The 18,875-nt window shown below is 37.7% G+C and overlaps 1 protein-coding gene and 1 long non-coding RNA gene across 8 annotated transcripts in view; one reads left to right on the top strand and one right to left on the bottom strand.

Annotated features, from left to right (window-relative positions):
- Nucleotides 1-5,858, bottom strand: part of LOC119790094 — a 51,708-nt gene extending 45,850 nt beyond the window's left edge. Inside the window, exon 1 of the long non-coding RNA XR_005281675.1 lies at nucleotides 5,374-5,858. This is a non-coding gene — a long non-coding RNA (uncharacterized LOC119790094). The remainder of the gene's footprint in view (nucleotides 1-5,373) is intronic.
- Nucleotides 5,440-18,875, top strand: part of wscd2 (WSC domain containing 2) — a 56,696-nt gene continuing 43,260 nt past the window's right edge. For all 7 annotated transcript variants that reach the window (XM_038295440.1, XM_038295442.1, XM_038295439.1 and 4 more), the window contains exon 1: nucleotides 5,440-5,903. The gene's annotated coding sequence lies outside the window, so the exon portion shown is untranslated. The remainder of the gene's footprint in view (nucleotides 5,904-18,875) is intronic.

Below are 18,875 nucleotides of genomic sequence, written 5' to 3'. Positions count from 1 at the left end.
TATAAGGGTTTATGATAGTTGCAGCATTCTACATATAGCCTCCAGTTGTTGAACTACACAAAAATGACATGTTTGAACACTGCCATTATTGTTATATCACTTCTTTCTGTGATATTTCTTTTAAACAAGTGTTCTTACAAGGTGCCACTATTATTATTCACAGACTTTGTGTATTTTTGTTCTAGAAAAACTTCTTACAAATGCTAATGATCAGGCAATGGAGGATGCAAAACCAGACTAATGCATAAGAAGCTTCTCAGGACCCTCTAATCAAAAGGGGAACACCAAAGACCAACTGGACTGTTCTGCAGTCAAGTTGAAAAATGCAGAGGGTCTTCTTTGTGCTGTCAGCATATACATTTCTTAACACAAATATGAGTGAAGTGAAAAGTAAACTGTCAGGGATCTAGATGTGCTATAATTTTTTTTCACTTCCTTCCGGTTCTCCTGGCAGGTTGAGTAGAGCTGCAGAGTTTCACACATCTGCTGCTAATCAGCCTGTTTACTGAAGCCTAAAAGAAGCTTGTTGTCAGTCGTCAACACCTGACTCTCAACCTTAGTGGAAACACACAGGTATGTTTGTACCCAGTTCCAACTCACCTTAGATTTAGGTGCCTTGGAAAAAGGGTGCATCTAAAAGTTGTAGCACAATAGCTCTTGAAGACTGGAGTTGGAACCCCCTACAATCCAATGGAGAAATTGATTCTGTCCAAGTTTTGCCTTTGCTAAAATCCAGCTCTTCTCTGAAACACATCCTAGGAGTTATGCCTCAGATTCAACCTCCAAGAAAACTTAACTTTATTCACACAATCAGGAACCCCTCTCTTCCCTACCTGGCTTCACTCAAAGGGAAGACCTGTCTGCAACCACACAATCTCAGAACCAAGAACAGACCTTCAGATCAGCACCCCAGATTAGCCAATACGCTCCTGGTTCACTGCCCTCTGGATAAACATTTAACTCCTTTCTAAAACTGTTGTCTACCTTCACTTACCATCACATTCTTCATATGTGATGGAGCGCTGAAGATATGACACAAGCCTTATTTCAACAATCTCACCACAAATAAGAAACATAAATGTCTCACACTCTGAATCAGTTTGGAGCATTCAAAAAAACCTAAGATTGAGGAAATGTATTTATTTGCTGATATCATGTAAGAAAACAACGCTAACACTTCACAGCTTATAGTCAAGTAGCATCAGCAATAAAATAGAAATGACTAAAAAGCTAAGTTAATTGCAGCATCCCTCAAAAAAATAACATCCAATACAATATACAAGAGACATAACAGTATAAGAAGAGTGAGAGGCAAAAAAAAAAAAGAAAAAAAAAAAGGTTAAAATAAATCAATTTAACAAAATTGATCCACTGAATTTTTGTTTAAAATGATTTTTCATTTGCTGCCCAGCAAGTGGTTTGACTTACAGGTTCAGTTTGATGTATATGGATAGAGCTTTCAACATAGCTAAAATCTAGATGCAGGAGGCGAAAGTACTTTATTGTTATTTAAGAAACTATGCTACCAATAACCTGAAAAGATAGACCTGGATTATATCATTATGTTGAAAAGAAGCATTTAGGTCTGAAGACAGGTGTAGCAGGTAACAAGAGCAACACATGAAGCATGTGAGGAAAAAATAAGAAACAAGCAGAGATGGCAAAAGTACTCACTTTCCGTACTTGAGTAAAAGTACAGACACTTGTGTTAAAAAATACTCTGGTAAAAGTGGAAGTACTGATTAAACTTCTTTACTCAAGTAAAAGTAACAAAGTACAGGCTTGTAAATTTACTTAAAGTAGAAAACCACTTTTTTCATGCCGTTGCCTTTTAAATGGATGTCTGCCAATAGGACTAGATCTACATTGTGTTCATTTTCATCTCGTCGTCCATACTACTATGCTAACGCCACCGCCACCAAGCTGCAAGGATTTGCCGCGAATGAATACCGCCGAATCTGTCGATTCATCTTGTAGTGGTGCGTCAAATGCAACGTAGATTCCCATCCAATTAGATTGAATTTGGTATTGATGACGTGAAAAATAATAACGGTAACTCCATTGAAATGATTCAAAACTAAAGTAACGAGCCAATTTTTTTAAATGTAAGGAGTAGAAAGTGCAGATATTTGTGTAAAAATGTAAGGAGTAGAAGTAAAAAGTCACCATAAAAATAAGTAGTAAAGTAAAGTAAAAATATCAGAAAAATCTACTTGAGTACAGTAATGAAGTATTTGTACTTCGTTACTTCCCATCTCTGGAAATAAGTAAAAACTGAACAAATGTTAGAAACTGCTAAAGTTGGTGAAACTTTATTTCTAACCAGAAACCCTTAAATATTGGTGGGTTTGTGTTCGGTTGTTCAAAAAACCTTCAATTAATCTTAAAACATTAGTAACTGAATATAAAGAAAACATAGAAAAAACACTGACTTAAAGGTCTGGCTTACACAGAAATCATTCACACTATAAATAAAAGGTCCAAGTAAGCTAATGCAATTATCTTTCAGGAGCAGACTATTCTAAGGAGCAAATAAAATAAATGAGCACCAAGGGATCAGAGTAGCCCATATATTTATAAACACGTTTATAGTGAAAAAATTATTTTAACAGTGCCATAATTTAAAGCTAATTCAATCATCTTTTTGTTGATTGTGTCTGAACTGAAAATTTCTTATTAAACTTCTTTACAGCTTTTTTTTCATGAGTTAGTTCTTAATATTCAATTAACTTAATTACCTATGGTAATACCTAGCTAACGTATTTAACATAATTACAGCCTGTTAAATTCAAAAAGCAAAATTCATACATTCATCTTGAAGGGTGTACTAAGGAGAGGGTGTGTGCCATTTTCCAGAGATGATTAAACCAGTGACCAGTTTCACCCTGGCCTGGAAAACTTGTCAGTACAGGACAACATAAAGAGACACGGAACAAACAAGCATATATGCATATGCTCTAACCTTGGAACAAATTATTCTAACATGAATGTTTTTGAACTACAAGAGGAGGAAGTCATAGTACCAGGAGAGAATCCACACATGCACAGGGGAACATGCAAACTTCACATAGAGTCGTGGGGGAACTAAGAGACAACCCATGAATGCAGGGAGAATATGCAAACAGACAAAAAAGCCTCCAGGGTCGGGATTTAAACCCGACACTGCTGCTATACAATAATTTCAAAAATGCTTAAAAACAGCAAAAATACATTAAGCAGTAGCATGTAGGACTGAATGAAATGAAAGTGGAAAGAATTTGAGATGGATTGGTGATCCCTGTGTTAGCTTAGCAAGCCCCGAGAGAATTTGAAATATTTTTAAAAGTTCTGACTCCTTATCAGAGTCAGAACTTGAAGAGGAAGCTGAGTGTGTTTGTTTCTGGCTTTCAAAAACATTGTATGCACAATGTGACTGGTTCTACAAAAAAAGTAATAAAATCACTAAGTAATAGCCTTTAAGTGAATTTAAAAATGTATATGGAACTCAGACTTAAATTGAAAGCTAGATTTCATTTAGACATAAATCAATGTTATGTGTACATTGATTGCATTACATCTAGATACGAATGTTTCTCTACGTTTAAACCAAATTGTGAATGAAAAAAAATATATAATAAATATATATATAAAATCATGTTATTTTCTTTCAATCCTGAAGTGAATTCAGTATGTATGGCAAATGGCCAATACCTCATAGAGCTTTATCAACTCCATAAACTGATGGTTAGACAACTAACAGCAATGACAGAAGCTGTGGCATGCAACTGGAGCAGGGGCGGAGTTAGAATTGGGAGGGGGTGCTATTGATCCCCGTGAAATCTGATTGGTACCCCAGGGGCCCTCTGACCATCAATAACAGGCAAGGCGGGTGAAGTGACTGGCCCAGGAACACAATGACTGGGACAGATGGGTCAAGGGGTTTGAACTGGCAACCCCTACTAAGCGTATTTCCTTCAGCTTTTTCTAATACACATTTTGAGGTATCGCATTAGAAAGAATGATGGAAACCACAATTTTAAAAACAACTACCTTTGATTCGCTAAGGTTTGCTCGCTTGACGTGCTTTTTGGCTTTTGCAAAAAAAAAAAACAGATTTATTAAAATGGGATATTAAAAACACTTTTTAAATCAGCTCTGACATAGCAAAATTTTACTTTACAGGACTGATTAGCTGTTTCTGCTGTCGCCATCTGTCTGAATATTCCCATTATGCGTGTAAGCATGGCAGATAGCTACCATTACTGACATTTTAAGATCACTCGATGGCAAGACATTTATTAAAACATTCCTCCATCACTGATCTGTGGTCGGTGCTAGATAGCAGCCTCTTCTTCCTTCTTACTACAGCCATTAATGTCAACATGATGTGGATGAAGACATATGATGACTTCAAACTTTGTGGTTTGGTTAATTCGCTTTAGACCAAATAGAAACACCACAAATTTGCATGGCTACTGGTTACAGAACAAACCCCTAACTCCTGAGTCACAGCTGCCCAAAATCTGAATTTTTTTTCCGTATCACCAGTAAAGTTAGAGAAACATAAAACCCTATTTACAGTTGTGCTTTGCCAGTACTTATTGTCCACAATAATATATTTCATTTATCCATTCTCAAAACAGTTTTCAAAATCGACATATGTAAATAAAATGAGAGCACATCCAAATTTAGGTGTTTCTCTGGATACTCCTGTTTCCTCCAGCAGTTAAAAACCTGGACATTTAGATCAACTGGTCTCTGAATTGCCCATAGGTATGAGATTGTCTATGCTTCTTTGTGCATCTGTGTAGGTCTGTAATTGACTGATGTGTTTGTCCAAGGTTAGCTTTAATGACTGCTAAAGATGGATACCAGCCCACCCTACAACCCTGCAAAGAAAAGCAGTTATGGAAATAAGGTTGGACAGATTTCTGTTTTATTCAAATTATAGCATTTTTTTTCTGCACGGTGCTCTTATTTGATGCATATTTGCAGCAAACAATTGTGCACTTTGAATCTGTGTTTTTGTTTCTGTGGTCATGTTTTTTAAAAGCAGACTGACCCTGAAATTAGGAGCCAGGACCTGTTTGGGAAGGTTTGTGGTTTTATTGAATAAATTCTATTTATTCATCTTAATACAATGATGTGTTGAACACTAAAAATGACATATCAACATGAAACGTGTACACTTGACTATGATCTGAGTGAATGCACCTATTCTCCCACATTCATCATCCCACATGTTCCAAGTTTTTATAGCTATATATAAAATCAAATAGTATAGCTTCATTTCTAATTGTGTACCTTTATTCCTTAATATGCGTTATTTTATTCAAATTTTGCTCAGAACACACAGACCTTCTGTGTGATTTTTACCTGGCAGTCAGAGCTTACCTGCTTGGCCCAGAAATCAATGGATCTTTGTGCTGTGTCGCTTTGAGTACAGCAGGCAGTGCTGTTGGTCCATGTCGGAGCGCAGGGCGCACGGTGCGGCGCTTCCTCCCTGCAGCATGAAGCTGTCAGCACATCGGACAGCCGAGAAAAAGAGGGAGAAAAACCCAAAACCTATCTATCCACTGCTTAAATCGAATCAAAGCGTCGACTCAAACAAATTACAGCCGTGATTGCAAGGGGAAGAAGGGGTGTGAGCCCTGGGAGACATAAACACTTCCCCTTCCCTCTCCGAGCGACACGCAGGAGCGTGCAGCGGGTTTCGCAGTGCACAGCAGGCTGGAGCTCATTACTGAACCAGAACCCTACGAGCTTGGATCCACAAACGAACCTCTGAAGCCTGGAAACATGACAGACAGGGGAGTTGTTTATGTTGGAGGTAAAACATCTTGACCGACTCTGACAGATAACCATCATCAGCTGAGTTTCCCTGCATACCATCTGCAGAGGCTTCATCTGGATTCACGGTAGAGGTAAGGAGAACACAGTCTTCATTCAATTCCCTCTGTTGAATTCAACCTAGAAGAAAGCCATTTGCTGCAGTAGATCAGTTTGTAAGTCAGAACTATGAAGCAGCAGCGGCTGGATTTGTGGTGCAGGAGTCCTGCTGGTTCCTGACTGAAACAAGAACGCCTCTGGGGTGAAGAAGTGATGAAAAACCTTAACATCCAGGTATTAGTTATGTCTTAAAGAAATGAAACGATTTTTTTTTTATTAGATTGATTTTAGCAATGCTGCAAGTTCTTGTGAGCTTACTTTCCTCTATTGAAGAGAAATATCTCTTTTATTGGTTAAATCTTTTTGCTTTTTCTTTATCCACTGACTTGTTTGCTGGCCTGTGAAGAAACTTCAGTCTAACCACCTGCATGGTTGGTGGTCCACAAACTGAACCATTTGATTACCCTGGGCCCCCAAGTGTGAAGATACTGGAATTTCATTAGAGACTTACTGCTAATTTTTAACCACAGCTGCAAATTCACACGGGCTGAGCTGAACTGCTGTTGAGCCCCTTTTGCTTCCAAACTTTTCATCTGCTGACCCAGAACAATAACAGCTGCAGAGAATTTCAACCCCAGTTATTTTCAGTTGAAGTGTATAAATCTAGATAATAAGCCAATTAAAAGAAAAGAAAAAGTGTACTCCTCCCTCCAGGTCTTTCTAGGGGATGTCTTCCTCAAATATTTTGAATCCTGGATAATTCATGACTGATGGTAGAGTGCACTAGGACAAAGGCAGGCAATTCTTTTTCCCTAGAGGCAACATGCATGTGTAATTGATTGTTGTATAAGGGAAGGTTCACTTGCTAAAATGTATTAGATTTCAAAACTGATTTTTCCGCTGTTTGAAACAGTAATTAATGCAACATGCAACGCTGACAACTAGAACTATATAATACAAAATAAAAAACACTTGTATTGGACAGGATATCTAGTCTGATATTGTTAATCATAGCGGTAATTTGCAAAAATAAAGATCTTTATTTACTTACTCCATTCTCTTCCAATCTCTAAAGCCATAATCTTTTCTCTACAAAGAAAGACAGTTTACCTTTTTATTCAGTAAATGAATACATGAGAACAGGGCTATTTGGAACATGGACATGGTATTATCCTAACATGTCGCTAGTCCTTCATATAGCAGTACATAGAGGTGCAGGACACACAATCATACACCCCTACATTTTCATTAAGTGTGGATGGAAACTGGAGTATCTGAATAATCACACCACCTAAAATAAGGAGAAACTGTGCAAATTCTATGCATAAGAAAAAAGGAATTGGGTCCCAGTCCTTAGTGCAAGGTAGTGCTAACAAGTACACTGCTCGCATTCTAAGCTGTCCCTTTTAACATTATTAATTCACACATAAATGTTGAAAGTATTTCTGTATTCTCTCGTCTACCATGAAAATTGGGTCAGGCAAGGGTCCAAATACAGTTAAAACATTTTCTTTCCTGAATTAAAATAGCATAGCTGTGATTCTTTCCAATTAGGTTTGTATGCATGTCTGATTTGGGATGTTGTATCTCAAGTACAACAGTGACATCCTGTCCCTAACCTTAGAAACTCTCTGAGTCTTTTTTAAGTTATGTGGCTTCACCTTTGCTTTAGACCAGTGACTCATTGAAAGTCTTGTATTGTTTAATTGTTTTTATTTTCTCTTGTTTGCATTTTTGTTAATTCTGTGGTATTTATTAGTGCTATAAATCAGTAGAACCCATCTTCTATAGGGGTTATTTATCTAAATATCAAAACAAAAAAAATATACTTTTAAATATTTGCCTGAAAAACTTTATGCTTGACTGTGCAACAAACTAACTATTACAAAAAAAGCCAAAGTATTATAATTTAATTGTAATCCTCCTGAGGAAACACCTCTACCCTCCCATCCCCTTTGGTGCGACTTTGTTGTATTATAGATCGCTGAGCCACCTATTATTGTGAAACGCTGAAGAGGAGGAAGAAGAGAAGCCCTGTGGTTCCTCAGATTGATTACAATGCAGTTAAATCAATTTATGAATGACACTAACTGCTCATGTTGCTGCTATTTCAGCACTTGCCATGACAGTGAATAAAAAGCAAAGAGCATGTAAGGCCTCTTGTTTTGGCAGCTGGAGCACAGGCCACAGTTCATAGATTCTGAATCCAGACCAAGCTGAATTGATCAATGCAGTGAACCTTTTTGTAAAACATAAACTAAACCCACTTTTTATCTCTTAAAGGTCTAATGAGCATTTTTCATCCTGTTTTAGTTTGAATTTGGTTTCATCTTTAGCGAAAAAAATGTAAGTATGTTCTTTCACGACAATATAAATGAAATCACATGGATTTTCTTATTACCAACAGGTACTGCAATGATATGAAAGCCCTCTCTTCCCTCAGGCAGCCAAACACATACAAGAGGGGAATAACAGTGTGAAGAAATTAATGTTTCTTCACTCTTTTAAATGCACAATGTTATTTCCACTTCTGTTGCTAATGCTGAGAATGATCAAAGTAGGTTTTTTTTTTTTCTATCCAGTAGTCCCCTTGGCATTAAAACGGAACCTTAAATGTTCAATAAAGATTGGATTTTAATAGTTGAAAAAAGCCTTTATTTTGCAGTGTAATGTTACATTTTTGGATTAGCTTTTACTGCAGAGGAGAACCTGAGAGTGGCCCCTAATATAAAGCCCTTTGTGTATCGGCGCAGCCCTAGAACCCTTTGAAATCCTCTCCAGCTTCTCTCCTCTCCTTCCCTCCAACCTCTCTTCAACCTGCCATTGAAACCTCTCCAGTAGCCCCAATCTGGAGGGAAACTGAGAGAAATTATTGTGCATACTTTGGCTGGTTATTACAGTAAACTCATGGCCACACAACCCTAACTGTGTGTGTGAGTTTGATAGGTGCACTACTTCCTGATACATCAACGCTAAAAAAGGGATGTCAAGATCCTCATTAGAGCTCTTACAAAAATAGCTGCTGCCTCCCTCTGAAAGTCATTGAAATTTTCTAGCCCTTTAAAGGACAAATCTTCTTTAGTATTGTTAGCTGTGCATTAAAAGGGTTCCCTCTACAACCAGATACTCCTTCAAGGCATTAGTGCATCATAATGTTTTGTTTAATAGCAGGAAACTAAATATTTAATCCTATAAAGTTAATAAAGCAAGTTAGCTAAAGACCTTAGCATCGAGGGTATTTCTTTTCTTGAGAAAGAATGTCTGCTCCTATCCTCGTATTTTTTGGGATTTGCATATTATGCTTCAAATCTACATTTAGTGTTAGATACTAAATGTCTTATTTCAGGAATCTCAAGTTCAATGCTTAATGATTTTGACATGGTTCTTGTCTAATTCATTTCAGATATCAAAAAAGGTACGGACGGCACCGTGATCATTAGAAGCTAGTTTTTCGGTTGTTTAATCATTTTTTAGACCTCATGAAAGATAAAAACCAAGTTGTACAGGTGCATTAAATGTTCCAGTTTAATTCCTAGTTATAAAAAACCTTAAGTGGGGAAAAAATATTTTTGGAGAAGCATAGAAATGTGAACTTGAAATCTGTAGGAATCCTGTAAGCTAAACATGGAGCACAGCAGCAAATTTTCAACCATGTTAGCTTTAAAGTGGTCATAGAATGCAAAACCGAGTTTACATTGTCATAGATGAACGATAGTTCAGTGGGTGAAATGGACATATAGAGAAGTTCAAACTTCATCGACAGGCCCGAGTTGACGTAAACTTGGGGATGGTGCCTTATTTGGTTCTAGCCTGTACTTTTGTCATGCCCCGAAATTGAAATACAGACCAGCCCACTGGTTCACTGGCCAAGGAATGGGGTGGGTGGTGTGGGACTGGACTGGACCTCAGTTGAGAGCAATGAGCATCTGGGAAAAAATACAGAAAAAAAAATACTCTGTGGCCTTATCAACTTTTCTATCTCTCTGTCTTTGATTAGATTGTTATTAAAAAATCTGATAGGGCTGATTAACAAAAAAAAGGGTCTAAATAGAGTTTTCAAGCCTTACAAATAATAAGCTGTGATTTACAAGCACTGGCTGCATAAAAGGCAGATGCATGTGCTACTGTGGGTGCGACTGACGGTTAGGTTATAAACATAAATTTCAAACATCCACCAAGCGGAACCTTCAGCAAACGCCTGGAGTTTGATAGGACATCCTTATCCAAAATTATAGCTCAGTAGCTGTCATTGTATAATATTTTTATGTCGATAAATATCAGTATTTATACCTATATATTTGTGCATTTTGAGGATTATCTCTACAGATACACACCAAATATCAAAATACATATCTTTATTGATATGATTAAAAAAATATCTTTCAGATTCATTAAGATACTTGTTGGTTTGTATTTGATGATTTTGCTTATACTGCCTTGTCTTAATTCCAACAAAGTGAGTCTGATAGGATGGTGATTCTGTGTTTTTCTGATTGGCCGTTGCTTCAAGATGAACTCAAAAAATCTAGGACAATGAAGTAAGTGGCATAGCTATTTGTTTAGTGTCTGTCTGAGGATAGGTTATTTATAATTTTTTGTATTTCAATAACTTTTTGCTTCTCTTTTATAGGTAGATGAATAAAGCAGGAAAGTAGTGTTCCACAGCCCCAAGTTGGTCGATGGCCTTTATGGTGTTTGTGCCTCTCAGTCAGATTTGCTGCTCATAATAGGATTATGCCCCAACCGCAGACTTTTTCCTTAAGACCTTTTCAGATAAGGCCTGCCTGGGCAGGTGGCAAGTAAAAAAAAAATACCATGAGCTAGAAATCGCATAAATCTGGGAGATTCCAAATTTAATCCCTGCCTTCAATCTGGGGCCTGTTCAGATTGACAGGCATTTATATATATATATATATATATATATATATATATATATATATATATATATATATATATATATATATATATATATATATAATAAAGACAGGGATCTGTTTTGTTACCAGGAAGAAAAAGTAAAAACTGAGCATTACTTCACTTCCTAAGTAATGAACACTTTGGTTAACTGTATATATGAGACTAAACCAACTGATAAACTACAATCTAATTTATTGTGTTTTTTTTGGTTTTCTTTTTTGCTAGAGACAGAAACTATGAGATTGAATTAAACATTAAGAGTGTTAAGTGTGCATTTAAAGGGGTAGATCTGGATTTTAAAAATTGATGTTTACCTGAAAGGATGTAAGCAGTTAACTAGTTCCAACCAAATATGCCTCTCCCAATCTGTTTGTTTAGAAGAAAGCTAGAATAGCTGGACCCAGAGTCTGATGGCACAATTGTATAGCACAATTCAGTACAAAGACAATACAAAGTGCTTTGCATGATTAAAATATAGGAAAATAAATCAGAATCAAAGCAAGCAGGAAAAAAAAAAGAAAAAAAAATGCAGACTACAACAATGATGTCTTTACCACAACGTCTAAATGATGGCTAAATTTAGTTTGAGAGAGACCCAGACCAAAGTCTTATCCACCTTCTCTGAGTCTTTTTTAAGTTATACAAAGTGTATGAGAAGAAAAGAAAGGCGTCATAAGAGGCAGACATATTCTGGAATGCTCGACAGCAGCAACTAATAACAAAGTTGCAGTGGAGGAGAAGCTAAGTGACCAATGGGGAGAAAAAAGCAGTGATCATCTGTCCAAATGGTCAGTTAACTGAGTTTGCTATAAAGTAGGGCTGCAACTAACGATTATTTTGAAAATCGATGAATCGGCCGATTATTTTTTCGATTAATCGATGAATCGGACACAAAATATTTTTTTATATTAACCTCTTTATTCCAAAATAAACATTTTAGACAGAACAAACAAGCACACAAGTACAGGTTTCTCATTAACTGTACTGGTGCAATATGAAAAATAAATGTTTGTTTTAAAACTACGCAAACTTACATGAGAAATGTAGCTGTACATCCACAAAATATAGGCTACTTTGTTTCATAAAGCGCAAAAAGAGACAGGCATTTTTGTTTTTTAAAGCCCCTAAGGGGTTCAAACAATAGGCCCCCCCATTTCAACAAATGAGGTTTTTTTAGACTAGAAGAGTTCTGCCTTTTAAGACAGGAAAGTACAGCAGTTAAAGTTGCTACTTGAGAAAATACTGAACCATAGAGATAAAATAGCCCTGTGATTCAAATTATAAATTGTATTTGGAATAAAAATGAGAGAACTAGGGGTGGTAAAAAACACATCCTCCAAAGACAGATATTTACATGGGAATGTGGCAGATAATTAATTGACATATTACTGATCTTGCTGGATTTTATTCTGCTTTACTTCCATAAATTGCAGGATCTTCTTTAGTTTATCTTTGCCAGAAGATTTAAACTTTAAAAGCCTTGCCCTCATAATTTGCAAATTAATTTATTTATAAAGAAAATATAAACGCTGCTTAAGCTAATTCAAATGAAATTAAAAGTAAAATAAGTAGCCAACCTTATCACTGTCTGTAACCTACTAACATGGTAAGGAAAGCATCAGATGAGCTACCTGAGAAACTAACTTACGTTTCCCCACATTAAAATGAAACAAACATGGTTACTCATCCTGCTGATCAGCTCTCTTGCTGATCAGCCATTGAAGGCTCCAACATGTTTTCTTTTCAGGTGCTGCGTCATAACAGTGGTGCTTCCGTGCCATGTTTATTTGTTTTTACAAAAGTCGCATGTTACGACTTTTTTCACTTTACTAAGCGCAGGTTTTTTAAGTATTAATCCCGGGGCATGCGCTTCATTTGCAGTCTGGACGCTGAGGATAAACTCCTCACTAAAATCCTGCGGCTCGGACTGCAGCGCTGAGAGGGATTCTTGTGGGAGAGGGAGAAAGGCGTTGGGATGGGGGAGGCGCCCCACGGCAGCAGCTGCCGCTGGAGGACAAGAGTAGGAACGATACATGCTTTCACGTAAGAGTCTCCAAAAGCTGCCAGTGACACCGTAAAAAGTCGCCAGATTTGTCGCTAGTCGCTTTTTAAAAAAATAGTCGCTGGAGGGGTCTGAAAAGTCGCTGAGTTGGCAACACTGCAACTGCGGCGCTGACTCGCTCCGCCATATTTTTTTTTCTTCCCCGGGATGACGGCGGCGGCGGATGACGCATTAATCGCGCGACACAACTAATCGATGATTAAATTCGTTGCCAACGCTTTTAAAAGTAGATTTTTATCGATTTTATCGATTCGTTGTTGCAGCCCTACTATAAAGCCCACTATATATTTCCCGCTATAGCGATTGAGGGATTTTGGGGTTAGGGCGGATGTTCGGACACAGTAAACTTGTATGAGCTTTGAAAACAGCAACTTTTAAATGGAGCCTGCACAAGGAGAAATGGGCTCGTGTTTGCTCTTACACAAGTGTAACAGAGTTGTACATGTCCATTTTTTTTTTTCAAGTGGAGCGGTGGAGTCTTTTAGAAAAATCGCGAAAATCCTCCTCAATACCTTTAATGCATCAGTATTAATTCAACATTTAAACTCTCAACCTGTTTGCCTCCGTGGTTATTTAGGTAGACACTGCTGGTTATTGACAGGGGAAATGATTGTAGGTAGGAGTGCACCACAGTTATCTTCCTGTGTGAACTTATCAAGAGAACAGCACATATAAAGTTTTTTTCAGTAGTGCAACTACCTAATAGAAAGGAAAAATAAAAAGCAACAAAATAAGTTATCCTAATTCTATATTTTTTTGTTTTTACAGCACTTTTCAAATGGTTACTCTTAATGGAAAGGCTTTTTTGGCAATAAATTTTAAAAGGAAGATTTTTGGTTGTGCAGAGCCTCATACCCTCATTTCCTGTGTTAATAATCATTGGTATATGAAATATAACTGCACAATTCAAACATAAAAAAAAAAAGATTATTTAATGTATGCAAATAGGTCTTTTGTTTACACTTGGCTCTTCTAACACAATTTTAGGCTTTGATCTCAGAGGATGTTTTGAATGCTTATTTGTTGTTTTTATTGTTTTAAACTGAACATGCAATATGTTTATAAAACTAATTCATTAGAGGTCTGCATAAAATAGATCATTAAGTTTAAATAATTAAATCCTAATTGAACAGAAATGAAGAAAGGTACTGACACAGTTTCGGTATCAAAAGAATGCCATACAGCTTTTCTCTCTTTTTTTTAGTTTTCAGAAAGAACAAATGGATGTGAATCTGCTCACCCAAATCTGCTTTTAAATAAAACTACTTGATATATTTGGTGTTCTTCACTTTGAAATTAGAAATAACTGAATATTTCTTGAATAAATAAATAAAAAAATCCATCTATTTTTGTCTGTGAAAAATAAACCTAAAAAAAAAAACCCATTCTAACCAATGTTCTGCATCCAACATATGTGATGTTGGTTTGTGGGTAAGCCAGTGGCATCGGAACTGGCTCCCCTTCGTCTCGCCTAAACTGTTTACCCTCAAAAGTTCCAAGGTTACTCTCTAAATATCATACTTGAATAACACAGGCGAGTGTTTGAAAGCACTGAGAAATGAAAAATCGTAAGGAGGGGCACAAGTGAATACAAAAGACCCATTTTGCGGGGTCTGTCGTTGACCTTGAGACAGTGCCAGTCAGCAAGATTAACACATTGCCTCTGTAATTGCTCACCTGGAGTAGCAGACCCCTTGTTCTCTGTTCAAACTGATCTCTGCATCACAATAAGGTCTTTGTGGGAGTTTAACTGATGGGCTCTGTTTGCCTTAACTTCTGCACCAACAGAGCTTAAACATGCATAAAAAAAAGCCTTTAAACTAGAACATTTTGGATGCCTAGCTATGCATATTTGGAAAACAAAAGGTTCTCTGTAGCTCTGTGTGTGTGTTATGTTGTTGCTTTTGAGCTAAAGCACAAGTTATAACCACATCAAAGTTATTTATTCCCAAATTAAACCTAAGAAGACCTAATTTATATCTAATGGCACTAAGTTGTTAGAAATAAATGACACTGTCAATATTGGATTAACAGTGGCAATCAGCAAAGGAATGCTTTGTTTGCTGCACCTCAAACAGTGTTAGTCGGTCTGAAAACATAACACTGCAGTCTATACTGTTTAAAATCAGAGGGTCTTAGCTCTAAAGAAGATGCCAGGAGATTTTGATAAGTAGTGTACCTATGCAATCTGGCTGCACATAAGTAGGAGACCCCCGCCCCCTCCCCATGATAAAGGATGGGAGTCCCCTCTGGCTCTGTCAGCCTGTAGTCAGCATCAACAGCAGCGTCTGATCTCCTCTCAGCATGTTGGGCTCTAATTGGGTTTTCACACTTGCTAGAGAAATTTGTCAGGTTGTTCTGAAGGAAAGCACAGTGCTACAATCAAGTTGTGCATCATTATGCTTCTACCTACTGCTGGAATTATAGGATGCTGAAGGTTTTTGAGGATATAAACCACTTTTACATACCACCTGCAGGGAGTATGCCATTAAAGGGTAATAGTAGCAATTCCCAATGATGGTTCTCTGCTCAGTAATTACATCCATTGGGATTTCATGTGAAAGATGTGCAGCAGTAACCCAAGCAGGGTTTATTTATAAACACCTAAAATAGAGGATTATTATTGCAACGTCCACAGTCTTAAAAGTGGTGCAATTAATTTTCCAGCTGCAGCCGGGATGAGAGCCTAAGTCTTTCCCCTTATCAGCCACTTTCATAAGTCCAGCAAGCAGAGCGCTATAACCTCAGCTCCTCCTTGACGCCTATGCTCTCCATCTGTCTGCAAATGGGTGAGGTTGTCCTGACGTCCAGAACTATCATATGCGGTAAATATAACATGGCTGGTCAGCCGCAAACCCACAGCCATAACATGTCAAATCATATTGCCTCCATTTGAGATTTCTGTGTCGTTGCAGATGTCGCATTCAGGTTGCTGAAGGGAAGAATGACTCATCATTTTAGTGACTTAGGCCTCAGACCGCACCTCAGTCAACCAGTGATTTAAACATTGTCCCAGTGTACGGCCAAACGTCTGCAGTGTTTGATTTATTTTTTTCCCCTTCATGCTCCATGTTGTTGCTTGCTAATTTTTAATTTTACCATTATAAAACAAACAGCTGGATTGTGTTAGGTGGCTGCATTGTTTCCTCCTTTTTCGTCATAAGATACTGTGGCATGTGGAAGTCCAAAGAGTTTGAAGAAGTTGGTATACCCTACACTGTGGTACAAAAGGGACAATTTTTTATAAATAAAGTTAAGTAAATAACTTTATACAAACAGACCAAAATTGGGCTATATCCTTCTGCAATCAACAAAAAAAAAAAATAAATAAAATCAGCTGTCTTTAAAAAAAACTATTAATATCAGTTTATATATACACTGTATGAAACCACACGCCTTTTTTGCCCCTCCTAATACTGTAGCACTGGAATTATATATCCTCCAATACAATGACTTGGGGGATACAAAATCTTTTTTTATAAGACTATGGCAGAAAGCAAACCTTAATCTTTAAGTTCATATTGCCTTCAGATGGTTGCCTTGGCTTTTTTTCAAACGACTAAACTGTTTTCTTTTAACCTGCGACTGCATTTAGTTTTACACTTCCATGAATTTTATAGTTTATCATTACTAGTTGTGTTCAAAGAAGCATTATGCTGCTTAATGGTTTGTTTACTGTCCTTTGACACAAAAAAAAAACACTATCTGGTACATAATAGGGCTGGGCGATATAGAAAAAAAGCTTATCGATTAAAAAAAAATGCATATTGATCAATATCAATAATTATTGAAAAGATTTGAAACCATATTTTATGTGCAGCTCTGTCTGGACTTTTTATAATATTGATAAATGCTTTAAATTTAGTAAAGAACACAAACACAGACTTCCAATTAAATATTTATTTAACCAACTTTTTTAACCATAACAATTGTTTTAAAGAAAAATAACTTAAGAGACCTGAGTTATGTTATTAAATACTGACAAAGAATAAACTAAAGTGACCAAAATAAATATAACAAATAAATAAATAGAATACTCTATTTGGGTGGGAATAGTACACCACCAGCTTGTGGTAATTAAAATATTGTAGGACTAGGCTACCATGTAAACTCCACTCAACAAAAACCAAAACCCAAACAAAAATCAACTCATCCTTTAGCCTAGCATTTCTATGGGGTATTTTTTTCACCCCTATTCTTAGAGGTGCTGCTGGCACCTCGTTATGGTTCAGCTTAGCTTCCTGTTTTAACCTGAGTTATTACTTTGAAGTTGCTGGCCCCTCAGCATTTTTCTCTCAATAAAAAAAAAAAAAAGTTGGTTGTGTTATCAGACTTCGTTTTCACTGGTTCCCTACACATTTTACAGATGACTGTGGTTTGTTTTTTGTCCGACTTGCCATGACCGAAATACTGCCAAATTGGCGAACTACAAAAATTCTTCTTTGGAACAATTTCCTCCGCCTCTCCTTGCTGCACAGCTTCATGTGCTCTGTGTTGTGGTTTGAGAGGGCAGCGCTTTGTGATGGCGTGCCTGGGTCCGCAATTGTGATTGGTTAGGAGGAAGTAGTGACTAGCATAAACCTACATGATAGGCTACAATGAGAAGGAAGTTTCTTTATCGAACTTTTATCGACCCTCTTTTTTTCTATTGCGCCACACGTCTATCGATCGATATATATCGTTATTGAATTATCGCCCAGCCCTAGTACATAATAATACAAAATTTATTTGTTCCCTTTTAAATTTGCTAAAAAGTTTAGGAAAACCTTCAAGGGATGCATCTTAACAGCAATTTTTTTTACTCTCTTTAAAAATAAAAGAAAGATGTGCCACATCCATTACCATTAAATTCCCTAACTGTTAAATTCTACTGTTTAAGATACACTATATTGCCAAAAGTATTTGCTCACCTGCCTTGACTCACATATGAGCTTAAGTGACATCCCGTTCCTAATCCATAGGGTTCAATATGACGTCGGTCCACCCTTTGCAGCTAGAACAGCTTCAACTCTTCTGGGAAGGCTGTCCACAAGGTTTAGGAGTGTGTTTATGGGAATTTTTGACCATTCTTCCAGAAGCGCATTTGTGAGGTCGCACACTGATGTTGGACGAGAAGGCCTGGCTCTCAGTCTCCGCTCTAATTCATCCCAAAGGTGTTCTATCGGGTTGAGGTCAGGACTCTGTGCAGGCCAGTCAAGTTCATCCACACCAGACTCTGTCATCCATGTCTTTATGGACCTTGCTTTGTGCACTGGTGCACAGTCATGTTGGAAGAGGAAGGGGCCAGCTCCAAACTGTTCCCACAAAGTTGGGAGCATGGAATTGTCCAAAATGTCTTGGTATGCTGAAGCATTCAGAGTTCCTTTCACTGGAACTAAGGGGCCAAGCCCAGCTCCTGAAAAACAACCCCACACCATAATCCCCCCTCCACCAAACTTTACACTTGGCACAATGCAGTCAGACAAGTACCGTTCTCCTGGCAACCGCCAAACCCAGACCCGTCCATCAGATTGCCAGATGGAGAAGCGCGATTCGTCACTCCAGAGAACGCGTCTCCACTGCTCTAGAGTCCAGTGGCGGCGTGCTTTACACCACCGCATCCGACGCTTTGCATTGCACTTGGTGATGTATGGCTTGGATGCAGCTGCTCGACCATGGAAACCCATTCCATGAAGCTCTCTGCGCACTGTTCTTGAGCTAATCTGAAGGCCACATGAAGTTTGGAGGTCTGTAGTGATTGACTCTGCAGAAAGTTGGCGACCTCTTCGCACTATGCGCGTCAGCATCCGCTGACCCCGCTCCGTCAGTTTACGTGGCCTACCACTTCGTGGCTGAGTTGCTGTCGTTCCCAAACACTTCCATTTTCTTATAATACAGCTGACAGTTGACTGTGGAATATTTAGGAGCGAGGAAATTTCACGACTGGATTTGTTGCACAGGTGGCATCCTATCACAGTTCCACGCTGGAATTCACTGAGCTCCTGAGAGCGACCCATTCTTTCACAAATGTTTGTAAAAACAGTCTGCA

This window comes from Cyprinodon tularosa, unplaced genomic scaffold, assembly GCF_016077235.1.
Source record: "Cyprinodon tularosa strain WSP-4 unplaced genomic scaffold, ASM1607723v1 ctg356, whole genome shotgun sequence".
NCBI classification, from domain to species: Eukaryota; Metazoa; Chordata; class Actinopteri; order Cyprinodontiformes; family Cyprinodontidae; genus Cyprinodon; species Cyprinodon tularosa.
Note: the sequence above shows the minus strand (reverse complement) of the source record. Positions and strands in the feature narration are given on the sequence as shown.